Raw genomic sequence first — 21,574 nt, forward strand, 5'->3', positions numbered from 1 at the left:
CTGGCAATCGAACACAGATTTCTTCCTCAAGGGTTCGCATGTACTTCTCGAAATTACATGTTCAAAACATCCTGCATTGGCCGGGAATCGAACCCGGGCCTCCCGCGTGGCAGGCGAGAATTCTACCACTGAACAACCAATGCCTTGGAATACTGAGAAAAGGCCGGAAATCGTATCATAAAGCCTTATCTCCAAGCATATTTTTCGATTTGTGGGCTCAGCTACATTGTTCACCCGAAAAAAAGCAGTCCTTTCTCCCCGTCGGGGAATTGAACCCCGGTCTCCCGCGTGACAGGCGGGGATACTCACACTATACTAACGAGGAGCTGGTGTGTTGGACCTTTGAAAAAACGTGGAGCATTGGTACAAACCATAAGTTTGCAGTGTTGGGCTTTAACCCTTCTAACAAAAACATCTGTATAGACTGAATGGTTAGAGCTAGAAGCTGCTGTGACCCCTCTATGGAATGCTGGGACTCTCACGAACACGTACATGTAATCGATTTCGCTCTATACCACTCACAGGCCACACAATCGTAGTTAGAAGGTGACGCGTTTGTGGGATGTCCTAGGACATTGTCACAAATGCCAAACTCAAGACAGTTGTCACTGACTAGTTGGTTAATCGTTTCCCATTTAACAACTAAAGCCTTTCACAAAGTAAATCACCTCACACACTGGACATCTACAATGGATTCACCAAAGTCTCCTGAGAATGAGTGAATGTCCAAACTGAAAACGAAAGCAAGGCCAGATTTTTCAAGAGTCAGTTGAGATTTCGACCAAGACCAGAGATTTCTGTTGGCCCGGCAATCGAACACAGATTTCTTCCTCAGGGGTTCGCATGTACTTCTCGAAATTACATGTTCAAAACATCCTGCATTGGCCGGGAATCGAACCCGGGCCTCCCGCGTGGCAGGCGAGAATTCTACCACTGAACAACCAATGCCTTGGAATACTGAGAAAAGGCCGGAAATCGTATCATAAAGCCTTATCTCCAAGCATATTTTTCGATTTGTGGGCTCAGCTACATTGTTCACCCGAAAAAAAGCAGTCCTTTCTCCCCGTCGGGGAATTGAACCCCGGTCTCCCGCGTGACAGGCGGGGATACTCACCACTATACTAACGAGGAGCTGGTGTGTTGGACCTTTGAAAAAACGTGGAGCATTGGTACAAACCATAAGTTTGCAGTGTTGGGCTTTAACCCTTCTAACAAAAACATCTGTATAGACTGAATGGTTAGAGCTAGAAGCTGCTGTGACCCCTCTATGGAATGCTGGGACTCTCACGAACACGTACATGTAATCGATTTCGCTCTATACCACTCACAGGCCACACAATCGTAGTTAGAAGGTGACGCGTTTGTGGGATGTCCTAGGACATTGTCACAAATGCCAAACTCAAGACAGTTGTCACTGACTAGTTGGTTAATCGTTTCCCATTTAACAACTAAAGCCTTTCACAAAGTAAATCACCTCACACACTGGACATCTACAATGGATTCACCAAAGTCTCCTGAGAATGAGTGAATGTCCAAACTGAAAACGAAAGCAAGGCCAGATTTTTCAAGAGTCAGTTGAGATTTCGACCAAGACCAGAGATTTCTGTTGGCCCGGCAATCGAACACAGATTTCTTCCTCAGGGGTTCGCATGTACTTCTCGAAATTACATGTTCAAAACATCCTGCATTGGCCGGGAATCGAACCCGGGCCTCCCGCGTGGCAGGCGAGAATTCTACCACTGAACAACCAATGCCTTGGAATACTGAGAAAAGGCCGGAAATCGTATCATAAAGCCTTATCTCCAAGCATATTTTTCGATTTGTGGGCTCAGCTACATTGTTCACCCGAAAAAAAGCAGTCCTTTCTCCCCGTCGGGGAATTGAACCCCGGTCTCCCGCGTGACAGGCGGGGATACTCACCACTATACTAACGAGGAGCTGGTGTGTTGGACCTTTGAAAAAACGTGGAGCATTGGTACAAACCATAAGTTTGCAGTGTTGGGCTTTAACCCTTCTAACAAAAACATCTGTATAGACTGAATGGTTAGAGCTAGAAGCTGCTGTGACCCCTCTATGGAATGCTGGGACTCTCACGAACACGTACATGTAATCGATTTCGCTCTATACCACTCACAGGCCACACAATCGTAGTTAGAAGGTGACGCGTTTGTGGGATGTCCTAGGACATTGTCACAAATGCCAAACTCAAGACAGTTGTCACTGACTAGTTGGTTAATCGTTTCCCATTTAACAACTAAAGCCTTTCACAAAGTAAATCACCTCACACACTGGACATCTACAATGGATTCACCAAAGTCTCCTGAGAATGAGTGAATGTCCAAACTGAAAACGAAAGCAAGGCCAGATTTTTCAAGAGTCAGTTGAGATTTCGACCAAGACCAGAGATTTCTGTTGGCCCGGCAATCGAACACAGATTTCTTCCTCAGGGGTTCGCATGTACTTCTCGAAATTACATGTTCAAAACATCCTGCATTGGCCGGGAATCGAACCCGGGCCTCCCGCGTGGCAGGCGAGAATTCTACCACTGAACAACCAATGCCTTGGAATACTGAGAAAAGGCCGGAAATCGTATCATAAAGCCTTATCTCCAAGCATATTTTTCGATTTGTGGGCTCAGCTACATTGTTCACCCGAAAAAAAGCAGTCCTTTCTCCCCGTCGGGGAATTGAACCCCGGTCTCCCGCGTGACAGGCGGGGATACTCACCACTATACTAACGAGGAGCTGGTGTGTTGGACCTTTGAAAAAACGTGGAGCATTGGTACAAACCATAAGTTTGCAGTGTTGGGCTTTAACCCTTCTAACAAAAACATCTGTATAGACTGAATGGTTAGAGCTAGAAGCTGCTGTGACCCCTCTATGGAATGCTGGGACTCTCACGAACACGTACATGTAATCGATTTCGCTCTATACCACTCACAGGCCACACAATCGTAGTTAGAAGGTGACGCGTTTGTGGGATGTCCTAGGACATTGTCACAAATGCCAAACTCAAGACAGTTGTCACTGACTAGTTGGTTAATCGTTTCCCATTTAACAACTAAAGCCTTTCACAAAGTAAATCACCTCACACACTGGACATCTACAATGGATTCACCAAAGTCTCCTGAGAATGAGTGAATGTCCAAACTGAAAACGAAAGCAAGGCCAGATTTTTCAAGAGTCAGTTGAGATTTCGACCAAGACCAGAGATTTCTGTTGGCCCGGCAATCGAACACAGATTTCTTCCTCAGGGGTTCGCATGTACTTCTCGAAATTACATGTTCAAAACATCCTGCATTGGCCGGGAATCGAACCCGGGCCTCCCGCGTGGCAGGCGAGAATTCTACCACTGAACAACCAATGCCTTGGAATACTGAGAAAAGGCCGGAAATCGTATCATAAAGCCTTATCTCCAAGCATATTTTTCGATTTGTGGGCTCAGCTACATTGTTCACCCGAAAAAAGCAGTCCTTTCTCCCCGTCGGGGAATTGAACCCCGGTCTCCCGCGTGACAGGCGGGGATACTCACCACTATACTAACGAGGAGCTGGTGTGTTGGACCTTTGAAAAAACGTGGAGCATTGGTACAAACCATAAGTTTGCAGTGTTGGGCTTTAACCCTTCTAACAAAAACATCTGTATAGACTGAATGGTTAGAGCTAGAAGCTGCTGTGACCCCTCTATGGAATGCTGGGACTCTCACGAACACGTACATGTAATCGATTTCGCTCTATACCACTCACAGGCCACACAATCGTAGTTAGAAGGTGACGCGTTTGTGGGATGTCCTAGGACATTGTCACAAATGCCAAACTCAAGACAGTTGTCACTGACTAGTTGGTTAATCGTTTCCCATTTAACAACTAAAGCCTTTCACAAAGTAAATCACCTCACACACTGGACATCTACAATGGATTCACCAAAGTCTCCTGAGAATGAGTGAATGTCCAAACTGAAAACGAAAGCAAGGCCAGATTTTTCAAGAGTCAGTTGAGATTTCGACCAAGACCAGAGATTTCTGTTGGCCCGGCAATCGAACACAGATTTCTTCCTCAGGGGTTCGCATGTACTTCTCGAAATTACATGTTCAAAACATCCTGCATTGGCCGGGAATCGAACCCGGGCCTCCCGCGTGGCAGGCGAGAATTCTACCACTGAACAACCAATGCCTTGGAATACTGAGAAAAGGCCGGAAATCGTATCATAAAGCCTTATCTCCAAGCATATTTTTCGATTTGTGGGCTCAGCTACATTGTTCACCCGAAAAAAAGCAGTCCTTTCTCCCCGTCGGGGAATTGAACCCCGGTCTCCCGCGTGACAGGCGGGGATACTCACCACTATACTAACGAGGAGCTGGTGTGTTGGACCTTTGAAAAAACGTGGAGCATTGGTACAAACCATAAGTTTGCAGTGTTGGGCTTTAACCCTTCTAACAAAAACATCTGTATAGACTGAATGGTTAGAGCTAGAAGCTGCTGTGACCCCTCTATGGAATGCTGGGACTCTCACGAACACGTACATGTAATCGATTTCGCTCTATACCACTCACAGGCCACACAATCGTAGTTAGAAGGTGACGCGTTTGTGGGATGTCCTAGGACATTGTCACAAATGCCAAACTCAAGACAGTTGTCACTGACTAGTTGGTTAATCGTTTCCCATTTAACAACTAAAGCCTTTCACAAAGTAAATCACCTCACACACTGGACATCTACAATGGATTCACCAAAGTCTCCTGAGAATGAGTGAATGTCCAAACTGAAAACGAAAGCAAGGCCAGATTTTTCAAGAGTCAGTTGAGATTTCGACCAAGACCAGAGATTTCTGTTGGCCCGGCAATCGAACACAGATTTCTTCCTCAGGGGTTCGCATGTACTTCTCGAAATTACATGTTCAAAACATCCTGCATTGGCCGGGAATCGAACCCGGGCCTCCCGCGTGGCAGGCGAGAATTCTACCACTGAACAACCAATGCCTTGGAATACTGAAAAGGCCGGAAATCGTATCATAAAGCCTTATCTCCAAGCATATTTTTCGATTTGTGGGCTCAGCTACATTGTTCACCCGAAAAAAAGCAGTCCTTTCTCCCCGTCGGGGAATTGAACCCCGGTCTCCCGCGTGACAGGCGGGGATACTCACCACTATACTAACGAGGAGCTGGTGTGTTGGACCTTTGAAAAAACGTGGAGCATTGGTACAAACCATAAGTTTGCAGTGTTGGGCTTTAACCCTTCTAACAAAAACATCTGTATAGACTGAATGGTTAGAGCTAGAAGCTGCTGTGACCCCTCTATGGAATGCTGGGACTCTCACGAACACGTACATGTAATCGATTTCGCTCTATACCACTCACAGGCCACACAATCGTAGTTAGAAGGTGACGCGTTTGTGGGATGTCCTAGGACATTGTCACAAATGCCAAACTCAAGACAGTTGTCACTGACTAGTTGGTTAATCGTTTCCCATTTAACAACTAAAGCCTTTCACAAAGTAAATCACCTCACACACTGGACATCTACAATGGATTCACCAAAGTCTCCTGAGAATGAGTGAATGTCCAAACTGAAAACGAAAGCAAGGCCAGATTTTTCAAGAGTCAGTTGAGATTTCGACCAAGACCAGAGATTTCTGTTGGCCCGGCAATCGAACACAGATTTCTTCCTCAGGGGTTCGCATGTACTTCTCGAAATTACATGTTCAAAACATCCTGCATTGGCCGGGAATCGAACCCGGGCCTCCCGCGTGGCAGGCGAGAATTCTACCACTGAACAACCAATGCCTTGGAATACTGAGAAAAGGCCGGAAATCGTATCATAAAGCCTTATCTCCAAGCATATTTTTCGATTTGTGGGCTCAGCTACATTGTTCACCCGAAAAAAAGCAGTCCTTTCTCCCCGTCGGGGAATTGAACCCCGGTCTCCCGCGTGACAGGCGGGGATACTCACCACTATACTAACGAGGAGCTGGTGTGTTGGAACTTTGAAAAAACGTGGAGCATTGGTACAAACCATAAGTTTGCAGTGTTGGGCTTTAACCCTTCTAACAAAAACATCTGTATAGACTGAATGGTTAGAGCTAGAAGCTGCTGTGACCCCTCTATGGAATGCTGGGACTCTCACGAACACGTACATGTAATCGATTTCGCTCTATACCACTCACAGGCCACACAATCGTAGTTAGAAGGTGACGCGTTTGTGGGATGTCCTAGGACATTGTCACAAATGCCAAACTCAAGACAGTTGTCACTGACTAGTTGGTTAATCGTTTCCCATTTAACAACTAAAGCCTTTCACAAAGTAAATCACCTCACACACTGGACATCTACAATGGATTCACCAAAGTCTCCTGAGAATGAGTGAATGTCCAAACTGAAAACGAAAGCAAGGCCAGATTTTTCAAGAGTCAGTTGAGATTTCGACCAAGACCAGAGATTTCTGTTGGCCCGGCAATCGAACACAGATTTCTTCCTCAGGGGTTCGCATGTACTTCTCGAAATTACATGTTCAAAACATCCTGCATTGGCCGGGAATCGAACCCGGGCCTCCCGCGTGGCAGGCGAGAATTCTACCACTGAACAACCAATGCCTTGGAATACTGAGAAAAGGCCGGAAATCGTATCATAAAGCCTTATCTCCAAGCATATTTTTCGATTTGTGGGCTCAGCTACATTGTTCACCCGAAAAAAAGCAGTCCTTTCTCCCCGTCGGGGAATTGAACCCCGGTCTCCCGCGTGACAGGCGGGGATACTCACCACTATACTAACGAGGAGCTGGTGTGTTGGACCTTTGAAAAAACGTGGAGCATTGGTACAAACCATAAGTTTGCAGTGTTGGGCTTTAACCCTTCTAACAAAAACATCTGTATAGACTGAATGGTTAGAGCTAGAAGCTGCTGTGACCCCTCTATGGAATGCTGGGACTCTCACGAACACGTACATGTAATCGATTTCGCTCTATACCACTCACAGGCCACACAATCGTAGTTAGAAGGTGACGCGTTTGTGGGATGTCCTAGGACATTGTCACAAATGCCAAACTCAAGACAGTTGTCACTGACTAGTTGGTTAATCGTTTCCCATTTAACAACTAAAGCCTTTCACAAAGTAAATCACCTCACACACTGGACATCTACAATGGATTCACCAAAGTCTCCTGAGAATGAGTGAATGTCCAAACTGAAAACGAAAGCAAGGCCAGATTTTTCAAGAGTCAGTTGAGATTTCGACCAAGACCAGAGATTTCTGTTGGCCCGGCAATCGAACACAGATTTCTTCCTCAGGGGTTCGCATACTTCTCGAAATTACATGTTCAAAACATCCTGCATTGGCCGGGAATCGAACCCGGGCCTCCCGCGTGGCAGGCGAGAATTCTACCACTGAACAACCAATGCCTTGGAATACTGAGAAAAGGCCGGAAATCGTATCATAAAGCCTTATCTCCAAGCATATTTTTCGATTTGTGGGCTCAGCTACATTGTTCACCCGAAAAAAAGCAGTCCTTTCTCCCCGTCGGGGAATTGAACCCCGGTCTCCCGCGTGACAGGCGGGGATACTCACCACTATACTAACGAGGAGCTGGTGTGTTGGACCTTTGAAAAAACGTGGAGCATTGGTACAAACCATAAGTTTGCAGTGTTGGGCTTTAACCCTTCTAACAACAAAACATCTGTATAGACTGAATGGTTAGAGCTAGAAGCTGCTGTGACCCCTCTATGGAATGCTGGGACTCTCACGAACACGTACATGTAATCGATTTCGCTCTATACCACTCACAGGCCACACAATCGTAGTTAGAAGGTGACGCGTTTGTGGGATGTCCTAGGACATTGTCACAAATGCCAAACTCAAGACAGTTGTCACTGACTAGTTGGTTAATCGTTTCCCATTTAACAACTAAAGCCTTTCACAAAGTAAATCACCTCACACACTGGACATCTACAATGGATTCACCAAAGTCTCCTGAGAATGAGTGAATGTCCAAACTGAAAACGAAAGCAAGGCCAGATTTTTCAAGAGTCAGTTGAGATTTCGACCAAGACCAGAGATTTCTGTTGGCCCGGCAATCGAACACAGATTTCTTCCTCAGGGGTTCGCATGTACTTCTCGAAATTACATGTTCAAAACATCCTGCATTGGCCGGGAATCGAACCCGGGCCTCCCGCCGCGTGGCAGGCGAGAATTCTACCACTGAACAACCAATGCCTTGGAATACTGAGAAAAGGCCGGAAATCGTATCATAAAGCCTTATCTCCAAGCATATTTTTCGATTTGTGGGCTCAGCTACATTGTTCACCCGAAAAAAGCAGTCCTTTCTCCCCGTCGGGGAATTGAACCCCGGTCTCCCGCGTGACAGGCGGGGATACTCACCACTATACTAACGAGGAGCTGGTGTGTTGGACCTTTGAAAAAACGTGGAGCATTGGTACAAACCATAAGTTTGCAGTGTTGGGCTTTAACCCTTCTAACAAAAACATCTGTATAGACTGAATGGTTAGAGCTAGAAGCTGCTGTGACCCCTCTATGGAATGCTGGGACTCTCACGAACACGTACATGTAATCGATTTCGCTCTATACCACTCACAGGCCACACAATCGTAGTTAGAAGGTGACGCGTTTGTGGGATGTCCTAGGACATTGTCACAAATGCCAAACTCAAGACAGTTGTCACTGACTAGTTGGTTAATCGTTTCCCATTTAACAACTAAAGCCTTTCACAAAGTAAATCACCTCACACACTGGACATCTACAATGGATTCACCAAAGTCTCCTGAGAATGAGTGAATGTCCAAACTGAAAACGAAAGCAAGGCCAGATTTTTCAAGAGTCAGTTGAGATTTCGACCAAGACCAGAGATTTCTGTTGGCCCGGCAATCGAACACAGATTTCTTCCTCAGGGGTTCGCATGTACTTCTCGAAATTACATGTTCAAAACATCCTGCATTGGCCGGGAATCGAACCCGGGCCTCCCGCGTGGCAGGCGAGAATTCTACCACTGAACAACCAATGCCTTGGAATACTGAGAAAAGGCCGGAAATCGTATCATAAAGCCTTATCTCCAAGCATATTTTTCGATTTGTGGGCTCAGCTACATTGTTCACCCGAAAAAAGCAGTCCTTTCTCCCCGTCGGGGAATTGAACCCCGGTCTCCCGCGTAGGCGGGGATACTCACCACTATACTAACGAGGAGCTGGTGTGTTGGACCTTTGAAAAACGTGGAGCATTGGTACAAACCATAAGTTTGCAGTGTTGGGCTTTAACCCTTCTAACAAAAACATCTGTATAGACTGAATGGTTAGAGCTAGAAGCTGCTGTGACCCCTCTATGGAATGCTGGGACTCTCACGAACACGTACATGTAATCGATTTCGCTCTATACCACTCACAGGCCACACAATCGTAGTTAGAAGGTGACGCGTTTGTGGGATGTCCTAGGACATTGTCACAAATGCCAAACTCAAGACAGTTGTCACTGACTAGTTGGTTAATCGTTTCCCATTTAACAACTAAAGCCTTTCACAAAGTAAATCACCTCACACACTGGACATCTACAATGGATTCACCAAAGTCTCCTGAGAATGAGTGAATGTCCAAACTGAAAACGAAAGCAAGGCCAGATTTTTCAAGAGTCAGTTGAGATTTCGACCAAGACCAGAGATTTCTGTTGGCCTGGCAATCGAACACAGATTTCTTCCTCAGGGGTTCGCATATACTTCTCGAAATTACATGTTCAAAACATCCTGCATTGGCCGGGAATCGAACCCGGGCCTCCCGCGTGGCAGGCGAGAATTCTACCACTGAACAACCAATGCCTTGGAATACTGAGAAAAGGCCGGAAATCGTATCATAAAGCCTTATCTCCAAGCATATTTTTCGATTTGTGGGCTCAGCTACATTGTTCACCCGAAAAAAGCAGTCCTTTCTCCCCGTCGGGGAATTGAACCCCGGTCTCCCGCGTGACAGGCGGGGATACTCACCACTATACTAACGAGGAGCTGGTGTGTTGGACCTTTGAAAAACGTGGAGCATTGGTACAAACCATAAGTTTGCAGTGTTGGGCTTTAACCCTTCTAACAAAAACATCTGTATAGACTGAATGGTTAGAGCTAGAAGCTGCTGTGACCCCTCTATGGAATGCTGGGACTCTCACGAACACGTACATGTAATCGATTTCGCTCTATACCACTCACAGGCCACACAATCGTAGTTAGAAGGTGACGCGTTTGTGGGATGTCCTAGGACATTGTCACAAATGCCAAACTCAAGACAGTTGTCACTGACTAGTTGGTTAATCGTTTCCCATTTAACAACTAAAGCCTTTCACAAAGTAAATCACCTCACACACTGGACATCTACAATGGATTCACCAAAGTCTCCTGAGAATGAGTGAATGTCCAAACTGAAAACGAAAGCAAGGCCAGATTTTTCAAGAGTCAGTTGAGATTTCGACCAAGACCAGAGATTTCTGTTGGCCCGGCAATCGAACACAGATTTCTTCCTCAGGGGTTCATGTACTTCTCGAAATTACATGTTCAAAACATCCTGCATTGGCCGGGAATCGAACCCGGGCCTCCCGCGTGGCAGGCGAGAATTCTACCACTGAACAACCAATGCCTTGGAATACTGAGAAAAGGCCGGAAATCGTATCATAAAGCCTTATCTCCAAGCATATTTTTCGATTTGTGGGCTCAGCTACATTGTTCACCCGAAAAAAAGCAGTCCTTTCTCCCCGTCGGGGAATTGAACCCCGGTCTCCCGCGTGACAGGCGGGGATACTCACCACTATACTAACGAGGAGCTGGTGTGTTGGACCTTTGAAAAAACGTGGAGCATTGGTACAAACCATAAGTTTGCAGTGTTGGGCTTTAACCCTTCTAACAAAAACATCTGTATAGACTGAATGGTTAGAGCTAGAAGCTGCTGTGACCCCTCTATGGAATGCTGGGACTCTCACGAACACGTACATGTAATCGATTTCGCTCTATACCACTCACAGGCCACACAATCGTAGTTAGAAGGTGACGCGTTTGTGGGATGTCCTAGGACATTGTCACAAATGCCAAACTCAAGACAGTTGTCACTGACTAGTTGGTTAATCGTTTCCCATTTAACAACTAAAGCCTTTCACAAAGTAAATCACCTCACACACTGGACATCTACAATGGATTCACCAAAGTCTCCTGAGAATGAGTGAATGTCCAAACTGAAAACGAAAGCAAGGCCAGATTTTTCAAGAGTCAGTTGAGATTTCGACCAAGACCAGAGATTTCTGTTGGCCCGGCAATCGAACACAGATTTCTTCCTCAGGGGTTCGCATGTACTTCTCGAAATTACATGTTCAAAACATCCTGCATTGGCCGGGAATCGAACCCGGGCCTCCCGCGTGGCAGGCGAGAATTCTACCACTGAACAACCAATGCCTTGGAATACTGAGAAAAGGCCGGAAATCGTATCATAAAGCCTTATCTCCAAGCATATTTTTCGATTTGTGGGCTCAGCTACATTGTTCACCCGAAAAAAAGCAGTCCTTTCTCCCCGTCGGGGAATTGAACCCCGGTCTCCCGCGTGACAGGCGGGGATACTCACCACTATACTAACGAGGAGCTGGTGTGTTGGACCTTTGAAAAAACGTGGAGCATTGGTAAACCATAAGTTTGCAGTGTTGGGCTTTAACCCTTCTAACAAAAACATCTGTATAGACTGAATGGTTAGAGCTAGAAGCTGCTGTGACCCCTCTATGGAATGCTGGGACTCTCACGAACACGTACATGTAATCGATTTCGCTCTATACCACTCACAGGCCACACAATCGTAGTTAGAAGGTGACGCGTTTGTGGGATGTCCTAGGACATTGTCACAAATGCCAAACTCAAGACAGTTGTCACTGACTAGTTGGTTAATCGTTTCCCATTTAACAACTAAAGCCTTTCACAAAGTAAATCACCTCACACACTGGACATCTACAATGGATTCACCAAAGTCTCCTGAGAATGAGTGAATGTCCAAACTGAAAACGAAAGCAAGGCCAGATTTTTCAAGAGTCAGTTGAGATTTCGACCAAGACCAGAGATTTCTGTTGGCCCGGCAATCGAACACAGATTTCTTCCTCAGGGGTTCGCATGTACTTCTCGAAATTACATGTTCAAAACATCCTGCATTGGCCGGGAATCGAACCCGGGCCTCCCGCGTGGCAGGCGAGAATTCTACCACTGAACAACCAATGCCTTGGAATACTGAGAAAAGGCCGGAAATCGTATCATAAAGCCTTATCTCCAAGCATATTTTTCGATTTGTGGGCTCAGCTACATTGTTCACCCGAAAAAAAGCAGTCCTTTCTCCCCGTCGGGGAATTGAACCCCGGTCTCCCGCGTGACAGGCGGGGATACTCACCACTATACTAACGAGGAGCTGGTGTGTTGGACCTTTGAAAAAACGTGGAGCATTGGTACAAACCATAAGTTTGCAGTGTTGGGCTTTAACCCTTCTAACAAAAACATCTGTATAGACTGAATGGTTAGAGCTAGAAGCTGCTGTGACCCCTCTATGGAATGCTGGGACTCTCACGAACACGTACATGTAATCGATTTCGCTCTATACCACTCACAGGCCACACAATCGTAGTTAGAAGGTGACGCGTTTGGGATGTCCTAGGACATTGTCACAAATGCCAAACTCAAGACAGTTGTCACTGACTAGTTGGTTAATCGTTTCCCATTTAACAACTAAAGCCTTTCACAAAGTAAATCACCTCACACACTGGACATCTACAATGGATTCACCAAAGTCTCCTGAGAATGAGTGAATGTCCAAACTGAAAACGAAAGCAAGGCCAGATTTTTCAAGAGTCAGTTGAGATTTCGACCAAGACCAGAGATTTCTGTTGGCCCGGCAATCGAACACAGATTTCTTCCTCAGGGGTTCGCATATACTTCTCGAAATTACATGTTCAAAACATCCTGCATTGGCCGGGAATCGAACCCGGGCCTCCCGCGTGGCAGGCGAGAATTCTACCACTGAACAACCAATGCCTTGGAATACTGAGAAAAGGCCGGAAATCGTATCATAAAGCCTTATCTCCAAGCATATTTTTCGATTTGTGGGCTCAGCTACATTGTTCACCCGAAAAAAAAGCAGTCCTTTCGTCCCGTCGGGGAATTGAACCCCGGTCTCCCGCGTGACAGGCGGGGATACTCACCACTATACTAACGAGGAGCTGGTGTGTTGGACCTTTGAAAAACGTGGAGCATTGGTACAAACCATAAGTTTGCAGTGTTGGGCTTTAACCCTTCTAACAAAAACATCTGTATAGACTGAATGGTTAGAGCTAGAAGCTGCTGTGACCCCTCTATGGAATGCTGGGACTCTCACGAACACGTACATGTAATCGATTTCGCTCTATACCACTCACAGGCCACACAATCGTAGTTAGAAGGTGACGCGTTTGTGGGATGTCCTAGGACATTGTCACAAATGCCAAACTCAAGACAGTTGTCACTGACTAGTTGGTTAATCGTTTCCCATTTAACAACTAAAGCCTTTCACAAAGTAAATCACCTCACACACTGGACATCTACAATGGATTCACCAAAGTCTCCTGAGAATGAGTGAATGTCCAAACTGAAAACGAAAGCAAGGTCAGATTTTTCAAGAGTCAGTTGAGATTTCGACCAAGACCAGAGATTTCTGTTGGCCTGGCAATCGAACACAGATTTCTTCCTCAGGGGTTCGCATATACTTCTCGAAATTACATGTTCAAAACATCCTGCATTGGCCGGGAATCGAACCCGGGCCTCCCGCGTGGCAGGCGAGAATTCTACCACTGAACAACCAATGCCTTGGAATACTGAGAAAAGGCCGGAAATCGTATCATAAAGCCTTATCTCCAAGCATATTTTTCGATTTGTGGGCTCAGCTACATTGTTCACCCGAAAAAAAGCAGTCCTTTCTCCCCGTCGGGGAATTGAACCCCGGTCTCCCGCGTGACAGGCGGGGATACTCACCACTATACTAACGAGGAGCTGGTGTGTTGGACCTTTGAAAAAACGTGGAGCATTGGTACAAACCATAAGTTTGCAGTGTTGGGCTTTAACCCTTCTAACAAAAACATCTGTATAGACTGAATGGTGGTTAGAGAGCTAGAAGCTGCTGTGACCCCTCTATGGAATGCTGGGACTCTCACGAACACGTACATGTAATCGATTTCGCTCTATACCACTCACAGGCCACACAATCGTAGTTAGAAGGTGACGCGTTTGTGGGATGTCCTAGGACATTGTCACAAATGCCAAACTCAAGACAGTTGTCACTGACTAGTTGGTTAATCGTTTCCCATTTAACAACTAAAGCCTTTCACAAAGTAAATCACCTCACACACTGGACATCTACAATGGATTCACCAAAGTCTCCTGAGAATGAGTGAATGTCCAAACTGAAAACGAAAGCAAGGCCAGATTTTTCAAGAGTCAGTTGAGATTTCGACCAAGACCAGAGATTTCTGTTGGCCCGGCAATCGAACACAGATTTCTTCCTCAGGGGTTCGCATGTACTTCTCGAAATTACATGTTCAAAACATCCTGCATTGGCCGGGAATCGAACCCGGGCCTCCCGCGTGGCAGGCGAGAATTCTACCACTGAACACCAATGCCTTGGAATACTGAGAAAAGGCCGGAAATCGTATCATAAAGCCTTATCTCCAAGCATATTTTTCGATTTGTGGGCTCAGCTACATTGTTCACCCGAAAAAAAGCAGTCCTTTCTCCCCGTCGGGGAATTGAACCCCGGTCTCCCGCGTGACAGGCGGGGATACTCACCACTATACTAACGAGGAGCTGGTGTGTTGGACCTTTGAAAAAACGTGGAGCATTGGTACAAACCATAAGTTTGCAGTGTTGGGCTTTAACCCTTCTAACAAAAACATCTGTATAGACTGAATGGTTAGAGCTAGAAGCTGCTGTGACCCCTCTATGGAATGCTGGGACTCTCACGAACACGTACATGTAATCGATTTCGCTCTATACCACTCACAGGCCACACAATCGTAGTTAGAAGGTGACGCGTTTGTGGGATGTCCTAGGACATTGTCACAAATGCCAAACTCAAGACAGTTGTCACTGACTAGTTGGTTAATCGTTTCCATTTAACAACTAAAGCCTTTCACAAAGTAAATCACCTCACACACTGGACATCTACAATGGATTCACCAAAGTCTCCTGAGAATGAGTGAATGTCCAAACTGAAAACGAAAGCAAGGCCAGATTTTTCAAGAGTCAGTTGAGATTTCGACCAAGACCAGAGATTTCTGTTGGCCTGGCAATCGAACACAGATTTCTTCCTCAAGGGTTCGCATGTACTTCTCGAAATTACATGTTCAAAACATCCTGCATTGGCCGGGAATCGAACCCGGGCCTCCCGCGTGGCAGGCGAGAATTCTACCACTGAACAACCAATGCCTTGGAATACTGAGAAAAGGCCGGAAATCGTATCATAAAGCCTTATCTCCAAGCATATTTTTCGATTTGTGGGCTCAGCTACATTGTTCACCCGAAAAAAAGCAGTCCTTTCTCCCCGTCGGGGAATTGAACCCCGGTCTCCCGCGTGACAGGCGGGGATACTCACCACTATACTAACGGAGCTGGTGTGTTGGACCTTTGAAAAAACGTGGAGCATTGGTACAAACCATAAGTTTGCAGTGTTGGGCTTTAACCCTTCTAACAAAAACATCTGTATAGACTGAATGGTTAGAGCTAGAAGCTGCTGTGACCCCTCTATGGAATGCTGGGACTCTCACGAACACGTACATGTAATCGATTTCGCTCTATACCACTCACAGGCCACACAATCGTAGTTAGAAGGTGACGCGTTTGTGGGATGTCCTAGGACATTGTCACAAATGCCAAACTCAAGACAGTTGTCACTGACTAGTTGGTTAATCGTTTCCCATTTAACAACTAAAGCCTTTCACAAAGTAAATCACCTCACACACTGGACATCTACAATGGATTCACCAAAGTCTCCTGAGAATGAGTGAATGTCCAAACTGAAAACGAAAGCAAGGCCAGATTTTTCAAGAGTCAGTTGAGATTTCGACCAAGACCAGAGATTTCTGTTGGCCCGGCAATCGAACACAGATTTCTTCCTCAGGGGTTCGCATGTACTTCTCGAAATTACATGTTCAAAACATCCTGCATTGGCCGGGAATCGAACCCGGGCCTCCCGCGTGGCAGGCGAGAATTCTACCACTGAACAACCAATGCCTTGGAATACTGAGAAAAGGCCGGAAATCGTATCATAAAGCCTTATCTCCAAGCATATTTTTCGATTTGTGGGCTCAGCTACATTGTTCACCCGAAAAAAAGCAGTCCTTTCTCCCCGTCGGGGAATTGAACCCCGGTCTCCCGCGTGACAGGCGGGGATACTCACCACTATACTAACGAGGAGCTGGTGTGTTGGACCTTTGAAAAAACGTGGAGCATTGGTACAAACCATAAGTTTGCAGTGTTGGGCTTTAACCCTTCTAACAAAAACATCTGTATAGACTGAATGGTTAGAGCTAGAAGCTGCTGTGACCCCTCTATGGAATGCTGGGACTCTCACGAACACGTACATGTAATCGATTTCGCTCTATACCACTCACAGGCCACACAATCGTAGTTAGAAGGTGACGCGTTTGTGGGATGTCCTAGGACATTGTCACAAATGCCAAACTCAAGACAGTTGTCACTGACTAGTTGGTTAATCGTTTCCCATTTAACAACTAAAGCCTTTCACAAAGTAAATCACCTCACACACTGGACATCTACAATGGATTCACCAAAGTCTCCTGAGAATGAGTGAATGTCCAAACTGAAAACGAAAGCAAGGCCAGATTTTTCAAGAGTCAGTTGAGATTTCGACCAAGACCAGAGATTTCTGTTGGCCCGGCAATCGAACACAGATTTCTTCCTCAGGGGTTCGCATATACTTCTCGAAATTACATGTTCAAAACATCCTGCATTGGCCGGGAATCGAACCCGGGCCTCCCGCGTGGCAGGCGAGAATTCTACCACTGAACAACCAATGCCTTGGAATACTGAGAAAAGGCCGGAAATCGTATCATAAAGCCTTATCTCCAAGCATATTTTTCGATTTGTGGGCTCAGCTACATTGTTCACCCGAAAAAAAGCAGTCCTTTCTCCCCGTCGGGGAATTGAACCCCGGTCTCCCGCGTGACAGGCGGGGATACTCACCACTATACTAACGAGGAGCTGGTGTGTTGGACCTTTGAAAAAACGTGGAGCATTGGTACAAACCATAAGTTTGCAGTGTTGGGCTTTAACCCTTCTAACAAAAACATCTGTATAGACTGAATGGTTAGAGCTAGAAGCTGCTGTGACCCCTCTATGGAATGCTGGGACTCTCACGAACACGTACATGTAATCGATTTCGCTCTATACCACTCACAGGCCACACAATCGTAGTTAGAAGGTGACGCGTTTGTGGGATGTCCTAGGACATTGTCACAAATGCCAAACTCAAGACAGTTGTCACTGACTAGTTGGTTAATCGTTTCCCATTTAACAACTAAAGCCTTTCACAAAGTAAATCACCTCACACACTGGACATCTACAATGGATTCACCAAAGTTCCTGAGAATGAGTGAATGTCCAAACTGAAAACGAAAGCAAGGCCAGATTTTTCAAGAGTCAGTTGAGATTTCGACCAAGACCAGAGATTTCTGTTGGCCCGGCAATCGAACACAGATTTCTTCCTCAGGGGTTCGCATATACTTCTCGAAATTACATGTTCAAAACATCCTGCATTGGCCGGGAATCGAACCCGGGCCTCCCGCGTGGCAGGCGAGAATTCTACCACTGAACAACCAATGCCTTGGAATACTGAGAAAAGGCCGGAAATCGTATCATAAAGCCTTATCTCCAAGCATATTTTTCGATTTGTGGGCTCAGCTACATTGTTCACCCGAAAAAAAGCAGTCCTTTCTCCCCGTCGGGGAATTGAACCCCGGTCTCCCGCGTGACAGGCGGGGATACTCACCACTATACTAACGAGGAGCTGGTGTGTTGGACCTTTGAAAAAACGTGGAGCATTGGTACAAACCATAAGTTTGCAGTGTTGGGCTTTAACCCTTCTAACAAAAACATCTGTATAGACTGAATGGTTAGAGCTAGAAGCTGCTGTGACCCCTCTATGGAATGCTGGGACTCTCACGAACACGTACATGTAATCGATTTCGCTCTATACCACTCACAGGCCACACAATCGTAGTTAGAAGGTGACGCGTTTGTGGGATGTCCTAGGACATTGTCACAAATGCCAAACTCAAGACAGTTGTCACTGACTAGTTGGTTAATCGTTTCCCATTTAACAACTAAAGCCTTTCACAAAGTAAATCACCTCACACACTGGACATCTACAATGGATTCACCAAAGTCTCCTGAGAATGAGTGAATGTCCAAACTGAAAACGAAAGCAAGGCCAGATTTTTCAAGAGTCAGTTGAGATTTCGACCAAGACCAGAGATTTCTGTTGGCCCGGCAATCGAACACAGATTTCTTCCTCAGGGGTTCGCATGTACTTCTCGAAATTACATGTTCAAAACATCCTGCATTGGCCGGGAATCGAATCGAACCCGGGCCTCCCGCGTGGCAGGCGAGAATTCTACCACTGAACAACCAATGCCTTGGAATACTGAGAAAAGGCCGGAAATCGTATCATAAAGCCTTATCTCCAAGCATATTTTTCGATTTGTGGGCTCAGCTACATTGTTCACCCGAAAAAAAGCAGTCCTTTCTCCCCGTCGGGGAATTGAACCCCGGTCTCCCGCGTGACAGGCGGGGATACTCACCACTATACTAACGAGGAGCTGGTGTGTTGGACCTTTGAAAAAACGTGGAGCATTGGTACAAACCATAAGTTTGCAGTGTTGGGCTTTAACCCTTCTAACAAAAACATCTGTATAGACTGAATGGTTAGAGCTAGAAGCTGCTGTGACCCCTCTATGGAATGCTGGGACTCTCACGAACACGTACATGTAATCGATTTCGCTCTATACCACTCACAGGCCACACAATCGTAGTTAGAAGGTGACGCGTTTGTGGGATGTCCTAGGACATTGTCACAAATGCCAAACTCAAGACAGTTGTCACTGACTAGTTGGTTAATCGTTTCCCATTTAACAACTAAAGCCTTTCACAAAGTAAATCACCTCACACACTGGACATCTACAATGGATTCACCAAAGTCTCCTGAGAATGAGTGAATGTCCAAACTGAAAACGAAAGCAAGGCCAGATTTTTCAAGAGTCAGTTGAGATTTCGACCAAGACCAGAGATTTCTGTTGGCCCGGCAATCGAACACAGATTTCTTCCTCAGGGGTTCGCATATACTTCTCGAAATTACATGTTCAAAACATCCTGCATTGGCCGGGAATCGAACCCGGGCCTCCCGCGTGGCAGGCGAGAATTCTACCACTGAACAACCAATGCCTTGGAATACTGAGAAAAGGCCGGAAATCGTATCATAAAGCCTTATCTCCAAGCATATTTTTCGATTTGTGGGCTCAGCTACATTGTTCACCCGAAAAAAAAGCAGTCCTTTCTCCCCGTCGGGGAATTGAACCCCGGTCTCCCGCGTGACAGGCGGGGATACTCACCACTATACTAACGAGGAGCTGGTGTGTTGGACCTTTGAAAAAACGTGGAGCATTGGTACAAACCATAAGTTTGCAGTGTTGGGCTTTAACCCTTCTAACAAAAACATCTGTATAGACTGAATGGTTAGAGCTAGAAGCTGCTGTGACCCCTCTATGGAATGCTGGGACTCTCACGAACACGTACATGTAATCGATTTCGCTCTATACCACTCACAGGCCACACAATCGTAGTTAGAAGGTGACGCGTTTGTGGGATGTCCCAGGACATTGTCACAAATGCCAAACTCAAGACAGTTGTCACTGACTAGTTGGTTAATCGTTTCCCATTTAACAACTAAAGCCTTTCACAAAGTAAATCACCTCACACACTGGACATCTACAATGGATTCACCAAAGTCTCCTGAGAATGAGTGAATGTCCAAACTGAAAACGAAAGCAAGGCCAGATTTTTCAAGAGTCAGTTGAGATTTCGACCAAGACCAGAGATTTCTGTTGGCCCGGCAATCGAACACAGATTTCTTCCTCAGGGGTTCGCATATACTTCTCGAAATTACATGTTCAAAACATCCTGCATTGGCCGGGAATCGAACCCGGGCCTCCCGCGTGGCAGGCGAGAATTCTACCACTGAACAACCAATGCCTTGGAATACTGAGAAAAGGCCGGAAATCGTATCATAAAGCCTTATCTCCAAGCATATTTTTCGATTTGTGGGCTCAGCTACATTGTTCACCCGAAAAAAAGCAGTCCTTTCTCCCCGTCGGGGAATTGAACCCCGGTCTCCCGCGTGACAGGCGGGGATACTCACCACTATACTAACGAGGAGCTGGTGTGTTGGACCTTTGAAAAAACGTGGAGCATTGGTACAAACCATAAGTTTGCAGTGTTGGGCTTTAACCCTTCTAACAAAAACATCTGTATAGACTGAATGGTTAGAGCTAGAAGCTGCTGTGACCCCTCTATGGAATGCTGGGACTCTCACGAACACGTACATGTAATCGATGTCGCTGTTGAGATTTCGACTAAGACCAGAGATTTCTGTTGGCCTGGCAATCGAACACAGATTTCTTCCTCAGGGGTTTGCATACTTCTCGAAATTACATGTTACATTACATGTAACTCAAAAAACGTTGAGGCCTAGACGCCATCTTGTTCGGGGCCAATTATGCCAAACTTATGCCTCCCAAGTTTCGTCTTCGAAATCTTTTCCGTTTAGGAGATAAGGCCACGTCGTGATTGGTGATGTTTTGTACATTTGCAATATGATTCCATTCGCCCTCTTGTGGGATTTACAGGGAGAGCGGAAAAATGACCAAAATTTGATAATTTTATCAAATGGAAACCGAATGTCCGAGAGAGTTCGTTTGATGACGTCCTGGAAAATGCATGGCCCGACGCCGCCCGCGAATTTTAGAAACGTCCAACGTCTAGTAAAGGGGCCGTACATTTGCAATGTGGACTTTCTCACTAACCATATGGCAAATGTCAAAATGTTCCCTTAAGGTATGTTAGATCACCACCAAATCCCAAAAAAACACAGTCATTTTTCCCAGCCAAAGATAGTCACAAAAGCAGAATTATAGATAAAATTAATCACTAAACTTTGATCATCTTCATCAGATGACACTCATATGACATCATGTTACACAATACATTTATGTTTTGTTCGATAATATGCATTTTTATATCCACAAATCTCGGTTTACATTGGTGCCATGTTCAGAAATGCCTCCAAAATATCAGGAGTAATTACAGAGAGCTACGTCAGATAACAGAAATACTCATCATAAACTTTGACGAAAGATACATGTTTTACATATAATTGTCACGGTTTTTTTTTTTTTTCTGAAGAGGAGAGGCGAGATGGATCGGAGGACCAAAATTCAGCGTGGTACGTGTTCATCATTAATTTTAATAAAAAAACACTGAACA

The 21,574-nt window shown here is 45.7% G+C and overlaps 32 non-coding genes across 32 annotated transcripts; all 32 read right to left on the reverse strand.

The window, feature by feature from the left end:
- Positions 1 to 72: 72 nt before the first annotated feature.
- trnag-gcc lies at positions 73 to 143 on the reverse strand. Its single transcript has one exon. It is a non-coding gene; the product is annotated as a tRNA-Gly (tRNA).
- A 734-nt stretch (positions 144 to 877) lies between these two features.
- trnag-gcc lies at positions 878 to 948 on the reverse strand. The gene has a single exon. It is a non-coding gene; the product is annotated as a tRNA-Gly (tRNA).
- A 111-nt stretch (positions 949 to 1,059) lies between these two features.
- Positions 1,060 to 1,131, reverse strand: trnad-guc. The gene has a single exon. It is a non-coding gene; the product is annotated as a tRNA-Asp (tRNA).
- A 552-nt stretch (positions 1,132 to 1,683) lies between these two features.
- trnag-gcc lies at positions 1,684 to 1,754 on the reverse strand. The gene has a single exon. It is a non-coding gene; the product is annotated as a tRNA-Gly (tRNA).
- A 111-nt stretch (positions 1,755 to 1,865) lies between these two features.
- trnad-guc lies at positions 1,866 to 1,937 on the reverse strand. Its single transcript has one exon. It is a non-coding gene; the product is annotated as a tRNA-Asp (tRNA).
- A 552-nt stretch (positions 1,938 to 2,489) lies between these two features.
- Positions 2,490 to 2,560, reverse strand: trnag-gcc. The gene has a single exon. It is a non-coding gene; the product is annotated as a tRNA-Gly (tRNA).
- A 111-nt stretch (positions 2,561 to 2,671) lies between these two features.
- On the reverse strand, positions 2,672 to 2,743 carry trnad-guc. The gene has a single exon. It is a non-coding gene; the product is annotated as a tRNA-Asp (tRNA).
- Positions 2,744 to 3,295: 552 nt separating this feature from the next.
- Positions 3,296 to 3,366, reverse strand: trnag-gcc. Its single transcript has one exon. It is a non-coding gene; the product is annotated as a tRNA-Gly (tRNA).
- A 110-nt stretch (positions 3,367 to 3,476) lies between these two features.
- Positions 3,477 to 3,548, reverse strand: trnad-guc. The gene has a single exon. It is a non-coding gene; the product is annotated as a tRNA-Asp (tRNA).
- Positions 3,549 to 4,100: 552 nt separating this feature from the next.
- Positions 4,101 to 4,171, reverse strand: trnag-gcc. The gene has a single exon. It is a non-coding gene; the product is annotated as a tRNA-Gly (tRNA).
- Positions 4,172 to 4,282: 111 nt separating this feature from the next.
- On the reverse strand, positions 4,283 to 4,354 carry trnad-guc. Its single transcript has one exon. It is a non-coding gene; the product is annotated as a tRNA-Asp (tRNA).
- Positions 4,355 to 4,906: 552 nt separating this feature from the next.
- On the reverse strand, positions 4,907 to 4,977 carry trnag-gcc. Its single transcript has one exon. It is a non-coding gene; the product is annotated as a tRNA-Gly (tRNA).
- A 109-nt stretch (positions 4,978 to 5,086) lies between these two features.
- Positions 5,087 to 5,158, reverse strand: trnad-guc. The gene has a single exon. It is a non-coding gene; the product is annotated as a tRNA-Asp (tRNA).
- A 552-nt stretch (positions 5,159 to 5,710) lies between these two features.
- trnag-gcc lies at positions 5,711 to 5,781 on the reverse strand. The gene has a single exon. It is a non-coding gene; the product is annotated as a tRNA-Gly (tRNA).
- A 111-nt stretch (positions 5,782 to 5,892) lies between these two features.
- On the reverse strand, positions 5,893 to 5,964 carry trnad-guc. Its single transcript has one exon. It is a non-coding gene; the product is annotated as a tRNA-Asp (tRNA).
- Positions 5,965 to 6,516: 552 nt separating this feature from the next.
- On the reverse strand, positions 6,517 to 6,587 carry trnag-gcc. Its single transcript has one exon. It is a non-coding gene; the product is annotated as a tRNA-Gly (tRNA).
- A 111-nt stretch (positions 6,588 to 6,698) lies between these two features.
- trnad-guc lies at positions 6,699 to 6,770 on the reverse strand. The gene has a single exon. It is a non-coding gene; the product is annotated as a tRNA-Asp (tRNA).
- Positions 6,771 to 7,320: 550 nt separating this feature from the next.
- On the reverse strand, positions 7,321 to 7,391 carry trnag-gcc. Its single transcript has one exon. It is a non-coding gene; the product is annotated as a tRNA-Gly (tRNA).
- A 111-nt stretch (positions 7,392 to 7,502) lies between these two features.
- trnad-guc lies at positions 7,503 to 7,574 on the reverse strand. Its single transcript has one exon. It is a non-coding gene; the product is annotated as a tRNA-Asp (tRNA).
- Positions 7,575 to 8,312: 738 nt separating this feature from the next.
- trnad-guc lies at positions 8,313 to 8,384 on the reverse strand. Its single transcript has one exon. It is a non-coding gene; the product is annotated as a tRNA-Asp (tRNA).
- A 552-nt stretch (positions 8,385 to 8,936) lies between these two features.
- Positions 8,937 to 9,007, reverse strand: trnag-gcc. Its single transcript has one exon. It is a non-coding gene; the product is annotated as a tRNA-Gly (tRNA).
- Positions 9,008 to 9,737: 730 nt separating this feature from the next.
- trnag-gcc lies at positions 9,738 to 9,808 on the reverse strand. Its single transcript has one exon. It is a non-coding gene; the product is annotated as a tRNA-Gly (tRNA).
- Positions 9,809 to 9,918: 110 nt separating this feature from the next.
- trnad-guc lies at positions 9,919 to 9,990 on the reverse strand. The gene has a single exon. It is a non-coding gene; the product is annotated as a tRNA-Asp (tRNA).
- Positions 9,991 to 10,539: 549 nt separating this feature from the next.
- On the reverse strand, positions 10,540 to 10,610 carry trnag-gcc. Its single transcript has one exon. It is a non-coding gene; the product is annotated as a tRNA-Gly (tRNA).
- Positions 10,611 to 10,721: 111 nt separating this feature from the next.
- On the reverse strand, positions 10,722 to 10,793 carry trnad-guc. The gene has a single exon. It is a non-coding gene; the product is annotated as a tRNA-Asp (tRNA).
- Positions 10,794 to 11,345: 552 nt separating this feature from the next.
- Positions 11,346 to 11,416, reverse strand: trnag-gcc. The gene has a single exon. It is a non-coding gene; the product is annotated as a tRNA-Gly (tRNA).
- A 111-nt stretch (positions 11,417 to 11,527) lies between these two features.
- Positions 11,528 to 11,599, reverse strand: trnad-guc. Its single transcript has one exon. It is a non-coding gene; the product is annotated as a tRNA-Asp (tRNA).
- A 732-nt stretch (positions 11,600 to 12,331) lies between these two features.
- On the reverse strand, positions 12,332 to 12,403 carry trnad-guc. Its single transcript has one exon. It is a non-coding gene; the product is annotated as a tRNA-Asp (tRNA).
- Positions 12,404 to 13,941: 1,538 nt separating this feature from the next.
- trnad-guc lies at positions 13,942 to 14,013 on the reverse strand. The gene has a single exon. It is a non-coding gene; the product is annotated as a tRNA-Asp (tRNA).
- A 738-nt stretch (positions 14,014 to 14,751) lies between these two features.
- On the reverse strand, positions 14,752 to 14,823 carry trnad-guc. The gene has a single exon. It is a non-coding gene; the product is annotated as a tRNA-Asp (tRNA).
- Positions 14,824 to 16,360: 1,537 nt separating this feature from the next.
- trnad-guc lies at positions 16,361 to 16,432 on the reverse strand. Its single transcript has one exon. It is a non-coding gene; the product is annotated as a tRNA-Asp (tRNA).
- A 734-nt stretch (positions 16,433 to 17,166) lies between these two features.
- trnad-guc lies at positions 17,167 to 17,238 on the reverse strand. Its single transcript has one exon. It is a non-coding gene; the product is annotated as a tRNA-Asp (tRNA).
- Between the last annotated feature and the right edge of the window lie 4,336 nt (positions 17,239 to 21,574).

Source organism: Oncorhynchus tshawytscha, linkage group LG33 (genome assembly GCF_018296145.1).
Source record: "Oncorhynchus tshawytscha isolate Ot180627B linkage group LG33, Otsh_v2.0, whole genome shotgun sequence".
NCBI classification, from domain to species: Eukaryota; Metazoa; Chordata; class Actinopteri; order Salmoniformes; family Salmonidae; genus Oncorhynchus; species Oncorhynchus tshawytscha.